The sequence below is a fragment of the Heterocephalus glaber genome, unplaced genomic scaffold (genome assembly GCF_053883595.1).
Source record: "Heterocephalus glaber isolate CG9 unplaced genomic scaffold, H.glaber_assembly_v1.0 deba00001778, whole genome shotgun sequence".
In the NCBI taxonomy this organism is placed as follows: Eukaryota; Metazoa; Chordata; class Mammalia; order Rodentia; family Bathyergidae; genus Heterocephalus; species Heterocephalus glaber.
In genome coordinates this window covers 3,870,642-3,890,025 of record NW_028258465.1, presented here as the reverse complement: position 1 = coordinate 3,890,025, position 19,384 = coordinate 3,870,642, and the positions used below count along the sequence as shown (strand labels likewise).

At 50.1% G+C, this 19,384-nt stretch overlaps 1 protein-coding gene across 1 annotated transcript in view; it reads right to left on the bottom strand.

Annotated features, from left to right (window-relative positions):
* Slc39a10 (solute carrier family 39 member 10) overlaps nt 1-17,921 on the bottom strand; it is a 117,726-nt gene extending 99,805 nt beyond the window's left edge. The window contains exon 1 of the mRNA XM_004868950.4: nt 17,775-17,921. The gene's annotated coding sequence lies outside the window, so the exon portion shown is untranslated. The remainder of the gene's footprint in view (nt 1-17,774) is intronic.
* Between the last annotated feature and the right edge of the window lie 1,463 nt (nt 17,922-19,384).

Here is a 19,384-nt window from a genome sequence, read left to right as displayed (position 1 = left end):
TCCCCAGCCCTGTTTTGTTTTATTTTGAAAGAGGCTCTCATCTTGTAGTTGAGCTGCCCTTGGATTCACTGTGCAGCCCAGCCTGGCCTCGAACTTGCTCCTGCCTCAGCCTCATTGAGTGCTGGGATTATTAGGTGATGTCACCATGCTGGTCCTTTGTCTTTATCTTTGCTTTTTTTGGAGTACAGGGGATTGAACTCAGGACCTTGCACTTTTTGCTTTTTAAAAGAACTCTGCCAACATAAAGAAGTTCCTATCTTCTTAATCACTCTTCTTTTTTGCAGGTTTTGTGGGCATGTTTTCCCTCGGGGACTCCTCGCCTGGGAGACCCAGGAGACAGAGCAGAGCTCTTTCCTCCTGGACTCTGACCCCAGCAAGGCACAGCCTTCCCTTCTGGGCCCTGAGGTGGGCTCAGCTGCAGCTCGCTGCTCCTGTGCAATCCATCCTGGACCCGGAGCCGGAAGCATATGGACAGCTGTGAATGAAGCCACACTGACCACTTCACCTAGACAATGCAAGTTGGGGGAGCACAGCTGTGGAGCTGGGCTCTGCTCAGGGTTTTATGTTCATTCCCAAGCTCGGCCCTCATCACACCTTCCAGAGGCTGCGCATTGGCACCTCCATTTCCTGAGTGGGGATTTGTGGTTTCAAGGGACAAAGGTAAAAAGTGCACAGGAGCAGGATTCAAATCAGGTCCAGAAACCATTTTTCTTACTGCTCCTTCAAACCTTCCCCTCCCCAAATCTGCCAGGAAATGAAACGGCGGAGACAGCCTGACACCATGACGGTAAAGGCAACAGAATTTGCCGCATGTGTTAGGCTTTTGCTTCCAAACAGATACAGGTGAGGTACGTGATGATTTTTTATATTATGGTGTTGTGTTTTGGAGACTCTGTGTCCCAGCTGGCTGTGAACACACCATGCAACCCAGGCTCACCACAAACTGGAGATCTCCCTGCCTCAACCTCCTGAGTGTTGGGATTACAGGCTTGCAACACCCAGCACATATTGATGTTTTAAAATAAATTATACCAGTGAAAAAACAACAACAACAACAAAAAAACAAAATAAAATAAATTATACCTACACAACACTTTCTCAAAGTATGTGTAAGCATCTAAGAAATGTCATTATTGATTCAAATGAAAAAAAAACAGTAAAGTGTACTCAGTGTAGTAGAGTGGGGTGAGCTGAACAGGGAGGCATGTCTATAATCACAGCTACTCAGAAGGCTGAGGCAGGAGGGTCTCAAGCTTGAGGCATCTTAGACAACTTAGCAAGATCTTGTTTCCAAAAGACCTGTAGCACTTGCCTGGAATGCACAAGGCCCTGGGTCCTATCTCCAGTAGCAAAATGAAAGAATGAAGTTCATAGGGAGGATGGTTAAAATGTCAGATAAATATTATAAACAAAAGAATAAAAAAAGCAGCGTCCTGAATTGCTTTCACTTGTCTTTAGCTTAAAGGCAAATTGGCTAATATTTCTGTTATTCCACAAATAACAAAAAAGCAAGCATGAAGCCTTTCGTGGCATAATGTACCCAAGTATGGAATCACTTCAAAGAGCAGAGCATGAAACATCAGCTGCTCTGCCTGTGCAGGAGAGAGCTGCGGCAGCCCTGGGTCCGAGAATTCCACCCTGTGGGCGGCTCTTTGATTCCTGCACACCCAGGGCTGCAGGGAAAACTTCCTCTGGGCCTCCTCTGCATTTGTTGAGTTTCTCCTGTAGAAGACAAGCCAAGAACAAGACTCATATCTTTGCAGTGCCTTACTTTTTGATGAAGACGGCCTGGAATCAGTTCATTCACTCTTAAATTAAGCCACCATTTGTTACTTAGAGAGTTGTAACCCGGCCTGTGTGACTCCAGGTTCTTCCAGGTAAAGCCGGGCAGAATTCCAAGGAGGTGGCTTTGTTAGTTTCCTCTTCCTATTGCCGTCCTGAGATTGCTTAATGTTAATCTGAAGTGAAAGTTTTATGGTAAGACAAGAATGTTCTCCTGGCTGGTGGTGGAATCACCCAGTGGGCAGGTGTCTGGGGTCAGGCTGGGCCCTCGCTTCCTGTCCTGTACCTACAAACACATCTGGGTGGGCTCGGCTTTGACATGGTAAGGAAATCATCGCAAACTCACCAGGACTTCAGTGCCCTGCCTGCCTGCTGAGTTCCTGACAAAGCCTGCAGTAAGCAGACCCCTTGGTATGTTCACCTCGGGTGCCTTCTCCTCTCGATGTCTGAGGACGGTCGTTTCCTTTACCAGGGATCTGGCGCTGCTCGTGCGACCACCCCAACCATCTCCACACACTGTGTTATTTTTTTTTCTTTTTTTTTTGGTACCGGGGATTGAACTCGGGTTCTTGTGCTTGTGCAGCAGGCAGCAAAACCACTGGTTATTTCTGAGAACAATTCCCAGCTGACTGCTGCATGGAACCCCTGCACACGTTTCAGCCCTTAATCCTTATTTTTGCACATAAATCTCCTTCCTGTTCTGCTTCTCCGGGTTTAATGCTTTCTATTGTCTTAGGACTCCCTAGATTTTAATTCACATTTTTAAATTCCTTTTGTAAAAAAAAAAAAAGAATCTTGCTTCTCCCTTTTAATTGGTAGCCACTTTCTGCTACCTTTGGGCCTGCACTGGGTCTGGTTTCCCACGAGGCACACTTCCAGCTCCGAAACTCCTGGGGAGGGATTCCGATTCCCTACATACCTGAAGGCGCTGTTATCCGCAAACGGAGTCTTAAAGGAAACACCCACTGCTTGCCCAGTGCCCAGGCTCTGCTGAACTCCACGGCCAGCCAGTGGCCAGCGAGCAGATCTCACCCTCGGAGATCCTGCCTGTGCATCCTTACCTGTTACTCCTGCACTCGGCTGTGGTGGTGGCAGGAGTCTCTGAGGCCCAGGGGCTGTGGGGACCACAGGGGGAAGCAGGTGACTCCTAGGTCTGCATCATTTACCTCCTCCAGGGCCGAGGGCCAAGGGCTTCAGACCCCGAGCTGGGGCTGCTGCTCTGGAAAGGGGCTTCGTGCTCTGGTCCCAGCTGGAGGATCTGGGCTGACCCTCTTAACCTTCCAGGCTGCTAACCTATTCTCTGGTGCCAGGAAGCCTTGGGGTGCACATCCGACCTCCACATGTAATGTGCTTTATGCAGCTGTGATGATCTAGCCTTATATGTATGCGCCCATGAGCTCACCTTCCCTAGGAGCTGAGAGAGATTAGGCTGGCATGCCCACACTTCCTGGCAATTACGGTCTGACTTCATGCATGCCTTTATTTCTGCTCTGCATCCAAAAGTTTCTGGGGGTGGGGGGAGATAGAACACAGTCTTTTCACACCACTCACGGCACCGTGGCCAGACCCTGCCAGTTTCTCCTCCTCGCTACCGGCCCCTCTCCGAATGTTTGCCTTTCTTTCCTGGAATGGCCACTTTGGAATCGTGCAAGTTTTGTGTCTCTTTCTGTAGCCTGGCCCATACCCCACCTTGAGTACAGCATTTTGTGCATAGTTGGTCTTGCTTAGTGGCTCCCAACCATAAAGCTACGTTTTGCATTTGAAAAGGAAAAAAAAGTGCTGTCCTGTGTATTACTCTGTGGTTTGGGCAGAAAGTGGGATTGAGGAGCATGGGAGAAAGGATGACTCCTCCGCCTGCCAGAGCCTCTTCCGGGAGCTTCTGGTCTGCTCCCGACCCGGAAACCCAACAGAAAGCAAGCAGCCCGGTGGCGAGGGCCTAGTGGGCAGCTCCTGCAGGAAGGCTTGCTGTGGCTGGCAGACAGGCACAAGGACCTGTCCCCCCTGATTCTCAAGGACGTGCAAACCAGAGCCAGACTCAGGATCTCCTCCTTCCGGTCGGATGGGGGTTATCACGGGGCTGTAAGGGTGTGGCGCACCTGAGACCTCCAGCCCAGGGTAGGGATGTAAATAAAGCAGGGCCACCTAATGGAAACTGTGGAGTCCTCAGAGACCAAAAATAGAACAGCCCTATGATTCAGTAAACCCACTTCCTTATTTATAGCCAAAGGAACTGAAATCTTTAAGAAATGTCTCCTCGCCCATGTTATTTCACATGTTTAGAACAAAATGCAACTGGATTTAATCATTTCAATGTACACATGTGTCAGAACATCACACTGTACCCCACAAACATGTGCAATCAGTATTTTTCCCTTAAAAATAAGACAGAGACTTAAAAACCCTCAAATTCTCATCCTCCCCCAACTGCTGCACTCTCTCTCTCTCTCCCTCTTTCTTTGGTTTTTTTGAGACAGCGTCTCTGTAACTCAGGCTGGCATTGAACTCATTATGTAGCCCAGGCTGGCCTCGAACTCAAGGTGATCTTCCTGCCTCAGCCTCCAGAGTGCTGAGATTACAGGCGTGCACCACCACGCCTGGCTCATAATTTTCAGTCATTTCTCTACTCTTCTCATGAAGATTCTGAGTCTTAAGAGTCAACAAAGGGGATCATATCAAATTTGAATCCTGCACAGCAAAGGAAACAACCAAGGAAGCGGAGAGACAGCCTGTAAAACAGGAAAACGTTTTGCCAGCTATTCCTCAACAGGAGACTACTATCTAGTATAAAGAACTAAAAAATTTAGGCTCCATCAAATAAAAGACCCAGTCAAACAATGAGCATTTGAAATGAACAAAACTTCTCAAAAGTACGAATGGCGAAAAGGTACGTGAAAAAATGTGCAGCATCTGGCATGAGAGAAAAGCAAATCGAACACGGAGATTCCTCCATGCTCTGGCCAGAACAGCCTTCATGGAGAAATCACAACACAGAAATGCCAGCCAGGAGGGGGACTGGGGACGGGGACAACCGTGGACGTCAGTATGGAGTCCTCAGACGGCGGACAGGGAATCGGGGACTCGGGTCTTTGCAAGTGCGAAGGGCGAAGAGGTGGCAGAAGGGAGTGGGAGGATGGGAATGCGGCGGGGGTGCCAGCTCCCAAGGGCTGCAGTCCCCGCGTAGTCCATGCCTGTGACCCCAGCTACTTGAGAGGCTGAGGGACAGGTTCAAGACCAGCTGGCCTCAGACTCAGACTCAGATCCCCCTGTCTCAGCCTCCCGAAGCCAGGGATGACATGCATGCGCCCGCTGGCCTCCTCTCAGACCGCCTGTCCCTTCTGTCCCTGCCCTGGCCCACGCTTGCTGACTCCTAAGCTCAGCACGTTTCATAAGCATGGTGCTGGCGACCAGCTGACACTGCACAGAATGCCTCGGGTCGGGCTGGAACGAGGCTGTCATGGAGGCAACCCCAGGGTGGCCTCTGGTGGCAGCAGGGAAGCCAGAGGCCCAGTCACCGCCCGAGGGCCCTACCCTGCCCTCCACTGCTAGGGCCAGGGAGGTGTCCAGCACTGGCGGTGGTCACAACTGCAGCCGCTGCGCCCACACATACTGCGTCTTGCCGGTGACCCAGGTCGCCTGCTTGGGTTTCCCCCGAGTGGCAGCAGCCAGGGGCCCCAGCACAGAGCCAGGGGTTGGCTCCCGAAGTGGGCGGCAGAGGGCTTACGTCCCCAGTGCAGGACACAGGAGGAAGCCACACTGGGGCCAACCTGCACCACTAGAGTCCCCTTTTCAGGGCTGTGTATGATTCCTCGTGGCATCTGAGGGCTGAGGGTCTATGCTGCTTCCCCTCTGGGTGCACAGGGGCAGGGATGTCAGACCCAGCTCTGTCCTGGAGTGGGCCCTGCCTTATTGAAGCTGGTGTGTGGCGGGGCCCTGTCCAGCAGTGCAGGGCCCCAACGCAGGCACGAAGGTCCTTCCCAGTCCTCATCACCAACAGCTCCTGCTGGGCGTGGGGGTGCACACCCGAACCCCAGCACACGGGAGGCAGGGGAATCTGAGCTAAAAGCAAGAGAATGACCTGGAAGTGTTTTCACACAGACCTGCACCGGAGAATACTACAGGAGGAGAGGTTTCACAGAGAACTGACTTAAATTAGTTTCAACTGTTTTAACCCAGAGAAACCCAGGTAATCCTCTCCTGGCTGGCCTCCTCACATATTAAATCGGGAATTATGCAGCTAAATTCTCAGGCTAAGGCTTGTTTGATTCTGTGGCTTAATTAGAAACACTCAGAGCACCGCAGGCCTGGGTGATGGATTGTGAAGACAGCAGTTACACTAGGGGCCAGAACGAGCACAACTGGCCGGACCTGATTTCTATCAAGGGCTTCTCAGAGGGAATTAAAAAAGAAAAAGGAGAAAAGGCAGGCTCGAGTGGAGACTGGAATCACAGAAAGTCAGCGCTGCAGATTTAACGCGGATTAAGTTCGAGGCACTCACTGAGAACACAGAGCTCTGGCCTGGCCGGCGGGCGGGCAAAGTGGATAGTAGCTCCATAAGAGGCTTCCGGTTTCACTGGGTCACGAGCCTGGCCCAGGAATCCTGAGGGCCTATGGCAGTTTCAAGAGGTGTTGTACAAGTCTCGAGATAAAATTACTATCGATTTGCCTGAATTTTAAAAAGAAATAAACACAAAATATAGCTGTTGGCAGAACTGTGGAACTACTCCAAAAAGATTGATCGTCTCTATTCCCAGCACTGCAAGTTTTATTCCTGGGCTACAAATATGACCAATATCTCTTTTTAAAAAAGAGTCATGTAGGCTGGGGATTTAGCTCAGTGGTTCCGCCACCTGCTTTGCAAGCGCAAGATCCCAAGTTCGATCCCCAGTACCAAAAAGAAAAAAGAAAAAAAAAAGTCATGCAAGATGTGGTAGCACACACCTATAGTCCCGGCATTCGGGAGGCTGAAGCAGGAGGGTTACCGCAAGTTCGAGGGCAGCCTGGGCTACATAGTGAGTTCAAGGTCAGCCTGAACTATGTAGGAAGACCCTGCCTCAAAAAATCAGAGGAAAAAAAAAAAAGAGAGAGTCCTGAAGCCAGGAGCAGTGGTGCATGCCTGTCATCCCAGCTACTCAGGAGGCTGAGGCAGGAGGGTCACAAATTCAAGTCCAGCTGGTAGCTTAGTGAGTTTCCGTCTCAGAACCAAAAACCTGAAATGGTCTGGGGCTGGAGCTCAGTGGAGGCCCTGGTTCCATCCCCAGCACTCACCCTGCACCCAAACAAAACTCTCAATACTACCAGGCAACTCTGAAGGATGTACATGAAGCTCTGCATGCAGAAACAGCCGCATTTACATTTCCTTGGTGTACACAGAACACTAAGGAAGACCCATGAGGAATTCACAGCAAAGGAAACTATCCCCGGCCACATGGAAGAGACTGACGGGGTGCGGGACATGTCAGCCCCAACATGGCACCTCTAGACTTGAGAAAGCAGAATCAGGAAGGTCTCTCTGGCCTCCCCATGCCCCTGTCTCCTCCAGCTGGTCCTGGAAGTCCCCAGACCCCCACTGGGGTGTGTTGTTTCTGGCTTCATTGTCCTGTCCGGTGGAGACTGCCCGAGCACAGCATACACAGGTCTCCCTGATTTCTTGGATCTTCATTTCCCACGCGGGCCCCGCCCCAGAAAACTTACATTAAATGAATGACACGAGTTTCTCGTTAGTCTATCGCCTGCTACAGGGGTCTCAGCCAGGAACCTAGAGACAGGAGGAAAAGAAATCTCTCCGCTCGTGCAGAAATAAGAAATCAGCAGTTTGCTACACAGATGGAAAATTCTGCAATATTTGGATCAAGCAACATACTTCTAAACAGCACACGATAAGAAGAAAACAATACTTTGAGCTGGGCATGGCAGGACATGCCTGTAATCTCAGCTGCTCAGGAGGCCGAGGCAGGGCGATCGAAAGTTCAAAGCAGCCAGGACAAGTCAGTGAGACTGTGTCTCAAAATAAAAAATAAAATAAAAAGAGCTGGGTTATGCCTTAATGCTCCCAGGGTTCAATCCCCGGTGTTGCAAATAAAAGGAAAAGAAAAAAGAAAAACCTTGAAATGAATAAAAAATTACAACACAACACAGCAAAAGGTATGGGCTGCAGCTAGACTAGAGTTGAAGAAGAAATTTACACATGATACTGAATGCTTAAATTAGAAGAGAAGAAAAGTCTACGCTGCATGACCTAAATTTTCACATTAAGCTAGAAGAATAAATTAAAGCCACCAGATGTGGTGGCGCACACCTGTAGTCCCAGCACTCAGGAGACTGAGGCAGGAGGATCTCCTCGAGTTCAAGGTCAGCCTGGGCAACATAGGGAGACCCTGCCTAAAAAATAACAATAATAATAATAATAATAATAAATTAATTAAACCCAAGGTAAACAGGAGGAAGTAAACGATAAAAAGAAAACAATACATTAGAAAATGAACAATAATAATCAAAGCTGGAAATAATATGAGCTTATGAATGATAAAAAAAAATCTAGTGTCAATTTCTTTTCGGCATGTTGCTAGGCCCGTTTCTGACTTGGAGGCCAGCCTGGGCTGCACAGTGAGTTCGAGCCCAGCCTGAACTGCAGAGTAAGACCCTGTTTCAACAAAACAGGCCAGAAATATTCCAGAAAAGATTTGGAGAATGTGCAGCCTCGGGAGAATGCTGCTGGGACCCGGGAGCGGGATTTCCGAGGGACCGGCCCGAGCCGCTGCCCTTCCTCCCGGAAGGCGCCCAGCCACAGCGCTGGCTGCCCTCGGGAGTACGGGGAGTGCACTGGAGATTTGTGACAGTTGAAAGACGCTCCGCTGCTCGAGGTCCCCAGACCCACCCCTCCTCCCTCCTCCGGGCCAGTCCTGCAGCAGCTCGGCAGCTCCCTTTCCCAAGGGGAGGGTCTTTAGTTACTGTCCCAGCTGCCTCCAGGCCCACAGCTGATTCCAAACGTTTCCCTTCACGGTGCTGTGACCTTGGGGAGGGGCCAGGAGTCACAGGGTGCCACATCCAGTTCCACATCGGTGAGTAAGGTGGATGAGGACAGCCGCACACTGGTAGGAGCAGGCTTTCCACTGGCTGGCCCTCGGCCACAGTGTTCACTGTATTTTTGATCACATCTCGTAAAGACACAGGAAAGAGGATTTCCAGGCTGCCTGAGGAGGGGTGAAAGCCAGGCATGGTGCCTCACACCTAGAATCCCAGCACCGGGGAGGCTGAGGCAGGAAGATTGCATTTCTTGAAAAACAAAACAAAGAATTGTGCAAACCTCGGCCCAGCCCTGCACGCCTTTCCTCCACAGGCTCTGATAGCAAAGGTGTGGCGATTCCCACTGTGTTAAAAAGGGTTTCCTAGGACCTGGGAAGGGGCTGTCCTGTGCATGCCTGTCATCCCAGCACTCGGGAGGCTGAGGCGGGAGGATCGCCTGCAGTTCAAGATGAGCCTGAGCTACATAGCGAGACACTGTCTCAAACAGACAAGACTGTTAATATTGTGTGACAAAACAGCTTGAGGACTGGGACCAGGGTGAAAACACCTGGAGACAGGCAAACTTCCTGGAGATTCCTATCAGCACTAACACAGTAATCTCGGGGGCCCTGGGGAAGTGAGAGTCCCCCATCAGCCCACCAGGCCCACAGTCACGGCATGCACTTTGGGGAGTCGGTCTTCACAGCTGTACCCCACCTCTGGTCCCTACTGTTTCTCCTGAAGGTGTGGCCTTCTGAATCCCATAGGTTTCTTTGTTTTGTTTTGTTTTTTGAGACAGGGTCTCACTATGTAGCCCAGGCTGGCCTTGGACTCATGGCTATCCTCCTGCCTCAGCCTCCTGAGCTTACAGGCGAGCACCACCACGGCCAGCTCTGTACCCATCCTTCCTGAGCGGTAGTGTTCAGAAATCTAATCCTGGTGGGGCTGCCGCATTGGGCAGTGGAAGGGCTTGGATCTGCCCGGACCTGTAAGTCATTTTCTTTATCTTTAAAACTATCCCTTGCTACAGCGAATCTCCAGATGCAACACGTGGGAAAGAAAAGGCCATTTAAGAGCAGGAAGCCACCCCAGCAGAGGCCACAGTATAAACTGGGATTTGGCTCTTGTCTTCCTTTTCTAAGTCCCGTGGCAACGCCTCAGATACGTGAAATGCCACCTGACAATGATAGCTTTGTCTTTCTCCTGCTGTTTGACTTGCATGATTCAATTTGGAAGGGTAGCATCATGAAAACTGCACATGGCTTTAAATGTTTTAGCTGTATGTGCATGGTGACATATGCCTGTGATTCAGAATTTGGGAGGGTGAGGGCAGGAGGAGCTCTGAATTCACAGCCACATTGAGACCATCTCTCAAAACCCCAACAAACAAGTTTCATCGTGCACACTTCGTATTACACGGACATTAACGTGTACCTACTGCATGGACCTTTTCTTTTGGTGGGGGGGCTTTTCCTTCCTAACGTCCCTTTGCATTCTTTTCATGTTCTACTTCGCCCTTTCGAAGCTATTGTGCTGTTCACCGTCCCTTCCATGGTACGTTGGTTTCCAGCAGAAAATCTGGGCCATCCAGTCCCGAGATCTCTCTGCATGCATCCCCTCCCACGTGCCCAAATGCTTGGGGATTCATGACCCAGCACTCCCTAGACCGGCCGGAGCACAGCCTTTGGAGCACTGTCTCGCCCCTCTCATGGGTTTCCTGGAGACAGACGTTCCTGGAGAGCTCCTGGTCTCAGGCTGCAGTTGGCCGGGAGCTGAGGGCTTCAGCGCATCCACACCTGCACCACCGAGCACGCGGTCGCAATGAAAACTCGTTTGCTCGCTGCTTCCTTTCTACTGAATCGGGACGCTCATCAGGCAAGTTAGGGTCGGGGGAAGAGCCCTTGCTGGACTGCACCAGGCCTGGGCTGGTGCCAGAATGCAGAAAATAAAATAAAATAAAATACAAGCAGCTCGAGCACATCGGTTCTGCGATGGGCGCAGCCTGTCGGCCGCCTCCCAAGGCCGCCTGTGTCCTCAGACGCAGAGAGGGCCGGGCCCAGGGGATCCCTCGTTACGGAGAGGATCCGGCCGGGCTGGGACAGAGGCCCCAGGGGAAATTGTGGGGGGACATGTGACACAGATGGGGGGCATCTCGTGAGATTATCTACACCTGACCCATTTTACACACACACAGACCTAGCCAGGCCTGGTGGCACACGCCTATAATCCCAGCGCTCGGAAGGCTGAGGCAGGAGGATTGCTTCCATTTCAAGGCCAGCCTGAACTGCACAAGGAGACCCGGTCTCAAAAAAACCCAAAACCAAACCAAAGATCTAAACCGGGCCTGGAGGTCCATGAGGGTAATCCCAGCCCTTTGGGAGGCTGAGGCAGGGTAATTCAGCGAGCCCCTGTCTGAAATTTTGAAAGAGCCGGATAAGCAATTCAGTGTGAATGCCCAGGGTCCAACCCCCAGACACACACACACACACCGCCCACCGACGACTCCAGTGTGTAAGGCGCTCTCGCGTCGCTCGCTAGACCTCGCAGATGTGGGTTTGTGGGGAAGGAAGTCAGAAGACGGTGACGGGCGGACACGGGACAAACGGAAGCCGGAGACTCCAGTGCAGAGGCGGCACCATCTCCCACAGTCAGAGCCCGGCCGCAGAAACACAAGTCCGAGTCTGCACCACGCGCCCAGCCCAGCCCCGGGCGGTGCGGCCTCGCCACAAACTCGGCAAAACTCACCGGGCTCGGCGGGCTGCCCAGGGGGTCGCAGGAGCAGGAGAGGCCTCCGGGCTGGAGTCAGGCTGCCGCCCCGGGCGCTCCCTGTTGATTAACATCCCAATGGACCCTGCCTGCAGACCCGCTGTTCCGGGCCTTTGTGATTCTTCCAGCTTGCTAATTTTCTTAGAATAGAGCATTTGTTCCTGAACTTCCAAGTTCCATTTTATAAATGTATCCTATACTGTGTGAACCCTGGCAAAGACTAGAAATTCCACTGGAACCAGCCAGTCCCACTAGGTAGCTTCCTGGAGAGTTAAAGATGTCATAGTGCAGTGACCCATCCAACCCACAGGTGTACCAGCACAACTCATAACAGCTAAATCTTGGATGCGGCCCAGATGAATGGGTAAAGAAAATGTGGCATTTACACACCGTGGAGTACTAGTGTGCCATAAAGAAGGGTAAACCTGAGTCATTCGCAGGAAAATGGATGGACCTTGAGAACATAATGTTAAGTGAAATAAATCAGACCCACGAGCCTAAATATCACATAAGTTCTTATATGAGAAACCCAGAGTATAAGTAATTTAAAGAACAAAATAAAAGTCAGACAATGGTTAACAGGGAGCTAGATCGTTTGCAGGGGAAAGGGGACCCGGAGATAGAGGTGGGGAAGGGAAGGGAAGAGGGAGAATGAAGGTGTGTCGTGTGTCATGTGTTGTGTGTCCTGGGCGTGCACCAGCGCCCCGAGAAGAATGCAATCATTGTGTATTGCACATGCGTGCTAATAAAATAAAAATTCAGAAAACTGTCACTTTCCATTATGCTTTGTACTTTTTCATTTCATTCATTTATTTATTTCTGCAGAGCTGGGATCAAACCCAGGCTGGGCAAACACACTATCACCGAGCTGCACCCCAGCCCTGAGTCCCTGCCTGGCTCCTTGGGCTAAGGGTCCCTGCCGGGTCCAGCAGGAAGTGAGGATCGATCCCCAGGTGTCCATGACAGCAGAAAGGAACCCTAAGCTTTCACTTCTGCTCAGATGCTGGGTTCTCATGCAATAACTGATCATTTCATCACTGTGCCAGACAATCTTTAGCGTGGAAACTTCTGTCTTTTCTTTTTTGAGGCAGGACAGGGTCTCATGTATAGTCAAGCTGGGCTTGAACTTACTGCGATCCTCCTGCCTCAGCCTCCCCAGTGCTGGGGTGACAGTCTTGCGGCACCATGCCGGTGGAAGATTTATTTCTGCCCCAGAACGCGTCCTGCTGGGCCCTGCCCTGGTCACCCCAGCTCCCTCACACCCTCTAAGCCTTCCAAGCCTTCGGTCCAGCTCCGATCCCAGCGGGCGCAGCTCTGCGCTGGTCCCCACGCCCATCCGGGATTCTGCTTCGCTGCCCATGGTCTGGCGTCGCCCAGTCTTGGCCACAATAGGGGACCTGGATATCAATCTCATGAATTTAAAAGAATTGTAATAAGCCACACATAAACCACCAACGACAGTCATCAATACCTGGAGAGATTTTTTTTTTTTCAGTACCCGGGGATTGAACTCAGGACCTTGAGCTTGTGAGGCAGGCATGGTGCCACTGAGCTACAACCCCGGCCCAGGAGATTTGTTTTTACTGTGGCAACCCTAATTCTAAGGGAGGCAACCATTTAAGTCTTCCTAAAATGTTTACATGTGCATCGTTAATCTAAATTACATGTGCATATAATAGTATATAATTTCTATTTTGAAAAATGTATGACATTTGAGAAAGGAAGTGAATGAATTGCTTTTGCCGGGCATAGAAACACACACTTCCCGGAAGTGCTGAGGATACATTTCTTCTTTCTCTTTTTTCTTTCTGAGACAGGTTCTCTCTATGTAGCTTAGGCTGGCTTCAAACTAGCAGCCATCCTTCTGCCTCAGCCTCCTGAGTGCTGGGATCATAGGTATGCGCCACCATGCCAGGCATGAAGGATAGATTTCAACATAAGTTTTGTCTTTATTGATTTGAGATTTTGCACGGCTGAGGGTGGAGCCCAGGGCTTTGGGATGCCAGACAATGTTCTACCTGGAGACAGATCCTGGGTTGTCTTTCTGTGGTTGCTTTTTAAAGAAACTGTATACTTGGGCTGGACAGGTAGGTGGGGGAGAAGCCCTGGGTTCCATCCCAGCATCCCCAAAACAAACAGAGTTGTGCTGCAGAAGTGTTCGGGGAGATTCTCTTCCAGCTTGCAATCCTCCTGCCTCAGGCTCCCCAAGTGCTGGGATGACACACTCGTGCTATGCTGCTCAGCTGTGCTTTCTTTTCTTATTTTGTTTTTGGCTTTGTTTTGTTCACAGTACTGGGGGTTGAACCTAGGGCCATCACACCGAGCTATATCTCCAGCCCTTTCTTACTTTCTTTGTTTGAGACAGAACTCCACTAAATCCGCAAACTACCTAAACTGGCTTGAGTTTGCAATCCTCTCATCTGGGTCTCCCAGGCTCTGGGATTATAGTGCTGTACCCAGTTCCTTTTACTCTGCTCCTAATCTCCCTCCCTCCCTCTCTCCTGATTTTCCCCCTCTTTTTTGGAAGCAGGTGGCTTGGCATTGCCCTCCGTCTGAATGGCTATTACCGACTCTTAGTTAAGCCCTGGGTCCTGCAGAGCCACGCGGTCCACACTGCCTCTCAGCCCAGGCCTGGTGGCTGCAAACTGGGGTCACTCTTCCAGTGCAGCAGGGTTCGAGGCCCCAGGGAACCAGGCTCTGGCCGGGCTGAGGGGACGCACAGGTCCTAATGTGAGAATGGAGAGGTCCGAAGGCTGCTCTCTGGAAAGGCTCCCGCTACTTAGAAGCCCAACAGGAAGTCCCATTGTTCAAGGGCAGAAACTTCAAGGCTCTGCTCCTAAAACGCCTTGAACCTCCCCGGGGCCAGCACTCCATTCACGGGGACTCTAGGTGGGGCGCCAGGGCTTCCTGCATTTTCTTCGCTGTGGTAACTTGTGCTTTTGTTTCCGAGCACAGGGCGGAGGACAGATCCTCGGCCACTTCGGTTTCTTATATGTGGCTACAAAACGACCAGTCCTGGTGAAATGATGCTTTATATTTAGAGAAAACCCTCAGTCCCGTTTCCCAAAACCATTTTTAAAAAATCTCTCTTTATTAAAACGGAAACAAAAGTTTTTGTAAATAGGGAGGGTTGGAGGGGAAGGAGGGGAATGGGGAAAAACAAGAAGCAGGGTACATGGGGTACAGGTGCAGATTCCCAGGGAGGACTGTGGTCATAGTGTCCCTAAAATGTACCACTGAGTTTCATGGAAAAATGAGAACTCTCCCTTTCTTTCCCAGGAAATTTTGTCTGTGGCTAAGTGTGGCTGCGTACACGTTCCTAACCGAGAAATCTCACCCCAGGCAACAGCATACGTGCTACGGGGCTCAAAGCTGGCGAAGGAGAATTCCCTTTTCCCGTTCTTTGTGGACAAATGTGAATGAATCATTCTTACACAGTTTGTTGCCTTGAAGTAATATTTTAAACAAAGAGCAAACTGTCATAAACCCAAACAATGAAGGGAAAGTCAAGAAACATAATAGCCTGATGAATATTTTGGTCTCAAAAGTTTCTTTTCAACCTTTTAAGTTTTCTCGTGGCTCATGGCTGATGGAGAGAGATGCTCCAGAATGAGACTAGTAACTCCGAATACGTAACATAAACAGGAATGTCTCCTCTTAGTGCAGTAAGACCGTTGGTTCCACACGAGGCTGTGCCAACATACCGGGAGCAGTTTCGGCCCAAATGCTCAGTTAGTAGCTAACTTTACAGTACAAGGTCATTGGACTGCAAAAACAGCTTAATGTGGTAACAAAGTAAAACCCAAGGCCTCACACACACCTCCCTCGCTACCCTGCATTGAGTCAGCATCCTGACCAAGGGCATTTTTAATAGACCTTTCTTCATGGTCTCAGGTATGTTTGGGTTTGTGCACAGAATGAATTTTGCATGCAACTTGTGGACAAAGAGGTTTCCTGAAGACTAAGGTGTGAATAATCTTAGTAAAAATAAGTACTTTGCAGAACTTTTGAATTAGTCTACGAATAGATAATATTGCACTGAATCCCCTAATACAGGAATCGACTAGAACTTTTGTTTGTTTTCCCCACCATCAAAATGTAGAAGCCAGGCATGGTGGTGCACACCTGTGATCCCCACACTCAGGAGGCTGAGGCAGGAGGATAGTGAGTTTGAGGCCAGCCTGCGCTACATAGCCAGTTCAAGTCCTGGACTGTGAGACTCTGTCTCCAACACCAGAACACAAACAAGCAAACCAACAGGCCGAAGAGGTAAAGTTCTGGGACCGGAAGGAAACGCACATGTGCTGTTACACAAAATCTGATTGAAATTAGGTTTTTGGCTTTGGAAACCAAGAAAATCAGCAGGAATTGAGAAGAGTAAAGGAGAGTCTATAGGTCCGAATCAGACATGAGCCCAGGCATTCAGTTTCCTTTCCACCTTTCTCTCTCCAAGATCATGGTGCTTTTACCCATTTGGTTTCAAGAGGTGAAATTTACTGGGTTTTATTTATGTTTTGAAATTTTGCAGTAGAAGGGAACATTGAAAAGGAGGAAGCACTTGACTGCAGGATCAAAATTCTATTAAAACCCATGGGATTCTTTTGTTTTGTTTTGTTTTGTTTAGACAGAGTCTTGATATATAGCCCAGGCTGGCTTTGAACTCAAAATGTAGGCCAGGGTGAATTACAATTCACGGCAACCCTCCTGCCTCAGCATCCGAGGTGCGGGGATCATAGGCATTCACCACCACACTAGCAAATTCCATGGTATTAGAAATTATGTGAAATTGGAAAGATAAAAATTACATTTTAAGGGGCTGGGGATTTAGCTCAGTGGTTCTGCCACCTGCCTTGCAAGCACAAGGTCCTGAGTTCAATCCCTGGTACCAAAAATTTTTTTTAAATTACATTTTTAAAGCATTTTACAGTTCACAAAAGCCTTTCATTCAAAATTATTTCATTTGCGGTTACCAAGAGGGAGGCCCGGAGTTCCAGTCTGGCTCACAGCAGGGCGATGCCAGGCACCAGGCCTCTGCCTACTGCAGCAGTGCCTTTTCATCCTCCTCCCCACCCCCAGCACTGAGATTTGCTCGTGGTTGCGGAGCCGCGGCAAAGACTAAAAGCTTTTGAGGACACATCCATCGTCCTGCTTACCTTTGCATCCGAGTCTAAAGTTAAGTGTTCACTTAATATTCACTGAGTGATGAACGGAATAAAAATTAAAAGATTGATGCAGAAGAACCACTTTTCGGATAATGAGGGGGCAAATGAAAAGAGAAAGTCAATGCTGTTGTATTTTCGATTTTGCTTTGGAAACTATAGCTCCCATCTGGAGACTATCATGTGTAGAAAACAGCTCTGAATGCCAGGTACCCAGTTAGATGCCGTCTGTCCACCCGCCCGTCCATCATTGTCTATATAGCTTTTATCGTCTGTCATTAGCCTCATCCACAGGGTACACCTTTTCACCCACTATTGCTGTTAATTTCTCAGATTCTAAGTCAGTGATAACTTAAACTTGTTCTGCTGTATTGCCAGCACCCATGGTCGAAGGGCAACAACAAATAAAAAGGCTACCTGTCACCCCTGGAAGAATCCGAGCTGGTAGCCATGAAATCATTTTGTATTTATCTCTGCATTTATAGTTGTTATATTTCCTTGACAAATTTAGTAATTTTATAGGTTTATTAAAGCATCAATTGATCGCATTTGCAGTATTCCCTCCGCGTGGCTTAGCTCGGACTAGATTTCAACTGGCCACACATCGTGTTTTCCTACGTGTTTTCTCCACCTGCCTACCTAGGTGGGAACCCTGGATGCACTGTGCTTGGGATGTGACTCTGTCACCCAGGAAAGAGCACCCAGGGGGAGAGGCAGGGCTCTGTCCCAGCACACACACACACACACGAACGCATGCGTGCACACACACAAAGGGGTTCCCTTTCTGCAAAGTCTCTGTAAGTAAACATTCATGCATGACATGGAAGAAAACCGAAAAGAAGAACTAAGCCGTTACTGATTTAAGGCTGATGACTGAAAAGACACATGGAGATCAAAGAAGACACATTTTACAAAGCTGAACCCACAAAACACATGAAGCTGCGCTAGCCAGGGTCATGGTGACCCTTGGACTAGAGTCCACACAGGTGGACCACAGAGGTGACTCAGTGAGGAGCCCCAAGCCCCAGGGTCCCCTCGGGCTCAGCCGGGCCGGGCGGCCCCTACCTGCCGTCCACGCCGTCCAGGACCCGTCCTCCTTGCTGCCTGCGAGCTGCGGGCTGGGCTGGGGCACTGTGCCCGCGTCCGGGGAAGGCAAACAAACCCAGCAGAAACGGACTTCAAAGGGTGACCCAGTGACTCGGGACAGTGTGTGCCGCCTCAGAAAAACAACAGCAGCAGCAAAGCGAGTGCTGGAGTTCAAAGAGCCCGGAGGAAATCGATGCAGTGTCCTGGGCCCAGGAGGAGGCAGGCCAGCCTCCAGTCCCTCACATGGGGCCAGGTGACAGCCTGGGACCCCTGTCACCTCCCTCACCTGTCCTGAGCAGATGGCCCGGGGTTCTGACTGCCCCCACGGGGTGCCCGGGCCCCGCAGCTGCTGCCCTGTTACTTTCCCACAGCTGCGGCCTCTGCCAAGGACACTGCAGCGCTGGAGCCGGGTTCTGTTCCCAGCGGCCCCCGAGAAGCAGCGAGTGAGAAATCCTTGGAGTCCCCAGCTCGGTGATGGTTCACTTGTTTGCTTTCGCGGTGGCCTGCATGCTGTGACCCGCACAGTGGGTGAAATTCACCATGCTGAGGCTTCCGCAAGTCAAAACCCGAGAAACCAGGAACCCTAGAGAGCTGCGAAATGCAGATCCCAACAACCCTCCTGCCCGCATTCCCGACCCAGCTCCTGTGGCTCTGAAGCACTGACTGCTTCTTCGTCTCAACCATCACTGGCACTTTCTCTTTGTGCATATATATTCCAGACTCGGTCTTGCCATGTAGCCGGGCTGGCCTTGAACTTGGTTCAATCCTCCTGCCTCAGCCTCCTGGGTGCTGGGATTACAGGTAAACCCCAAAACTTTCTTTTAAAAATATTTGGAGTTAGTCCAGGCAAAGAGCTCTCAGGTGTTAGAACCATCGAGGAGCCTTCAGAGCAATTTCCAAGGCTTGGGACAATTCGACGCTATCACTCCCAGGAGGTGAGGAAACACCATTTCCCGTGGAGGTCACATTGAAGACAGGCCCAGCTGTTGGCCTGGAAGTCATGGAGCTGGACAGGCTTGACAGCGAGAGGAAAGCGCTTCTCCTGCTGGCCCTGGGGGCCTCCTCGGCCTGCAGAGCTCCTTGGAGACCAGGGCTGAGCAGGAAATCAAGTTTTATTTTGAAAAATCCTACTGGATGAAGACACCATGTCACAGCAATCCATGCACACCCACGTTTATAGCACACAGCTCATAACAGTGAAATCTTGGAAGTGCCCTGTACGTCCATCATCAGAAGAATAGCGGAGTGTGGTGCCTGTAATCCCAACACTCAGGAGGCTGAGGCAGGAAGATCTCCATAAGCTTGAGCCCAGCCTGGGCTACATAGTGAGTTCGAGTCCAGCTAGAACTACATAGGGAGACAAACAAATAGAGATGAATGGATAAGAAAAGTGGTATTTACACATAATGAGTACTACTCAGCTATAAAGAAGAAAAAATTGAGTCATTTGTAGGAAAATGGATGCATCTTGAGACCGTAAGGTTAAGGGAAATAAGTCAGACAGAGGCTTAAATATTGTATAGTTTCTCTGCTGTGAGGAACTTAGAGTACCAATAAAAGATAAGAGCAAGCAGGGAGCGAGGTCTTTT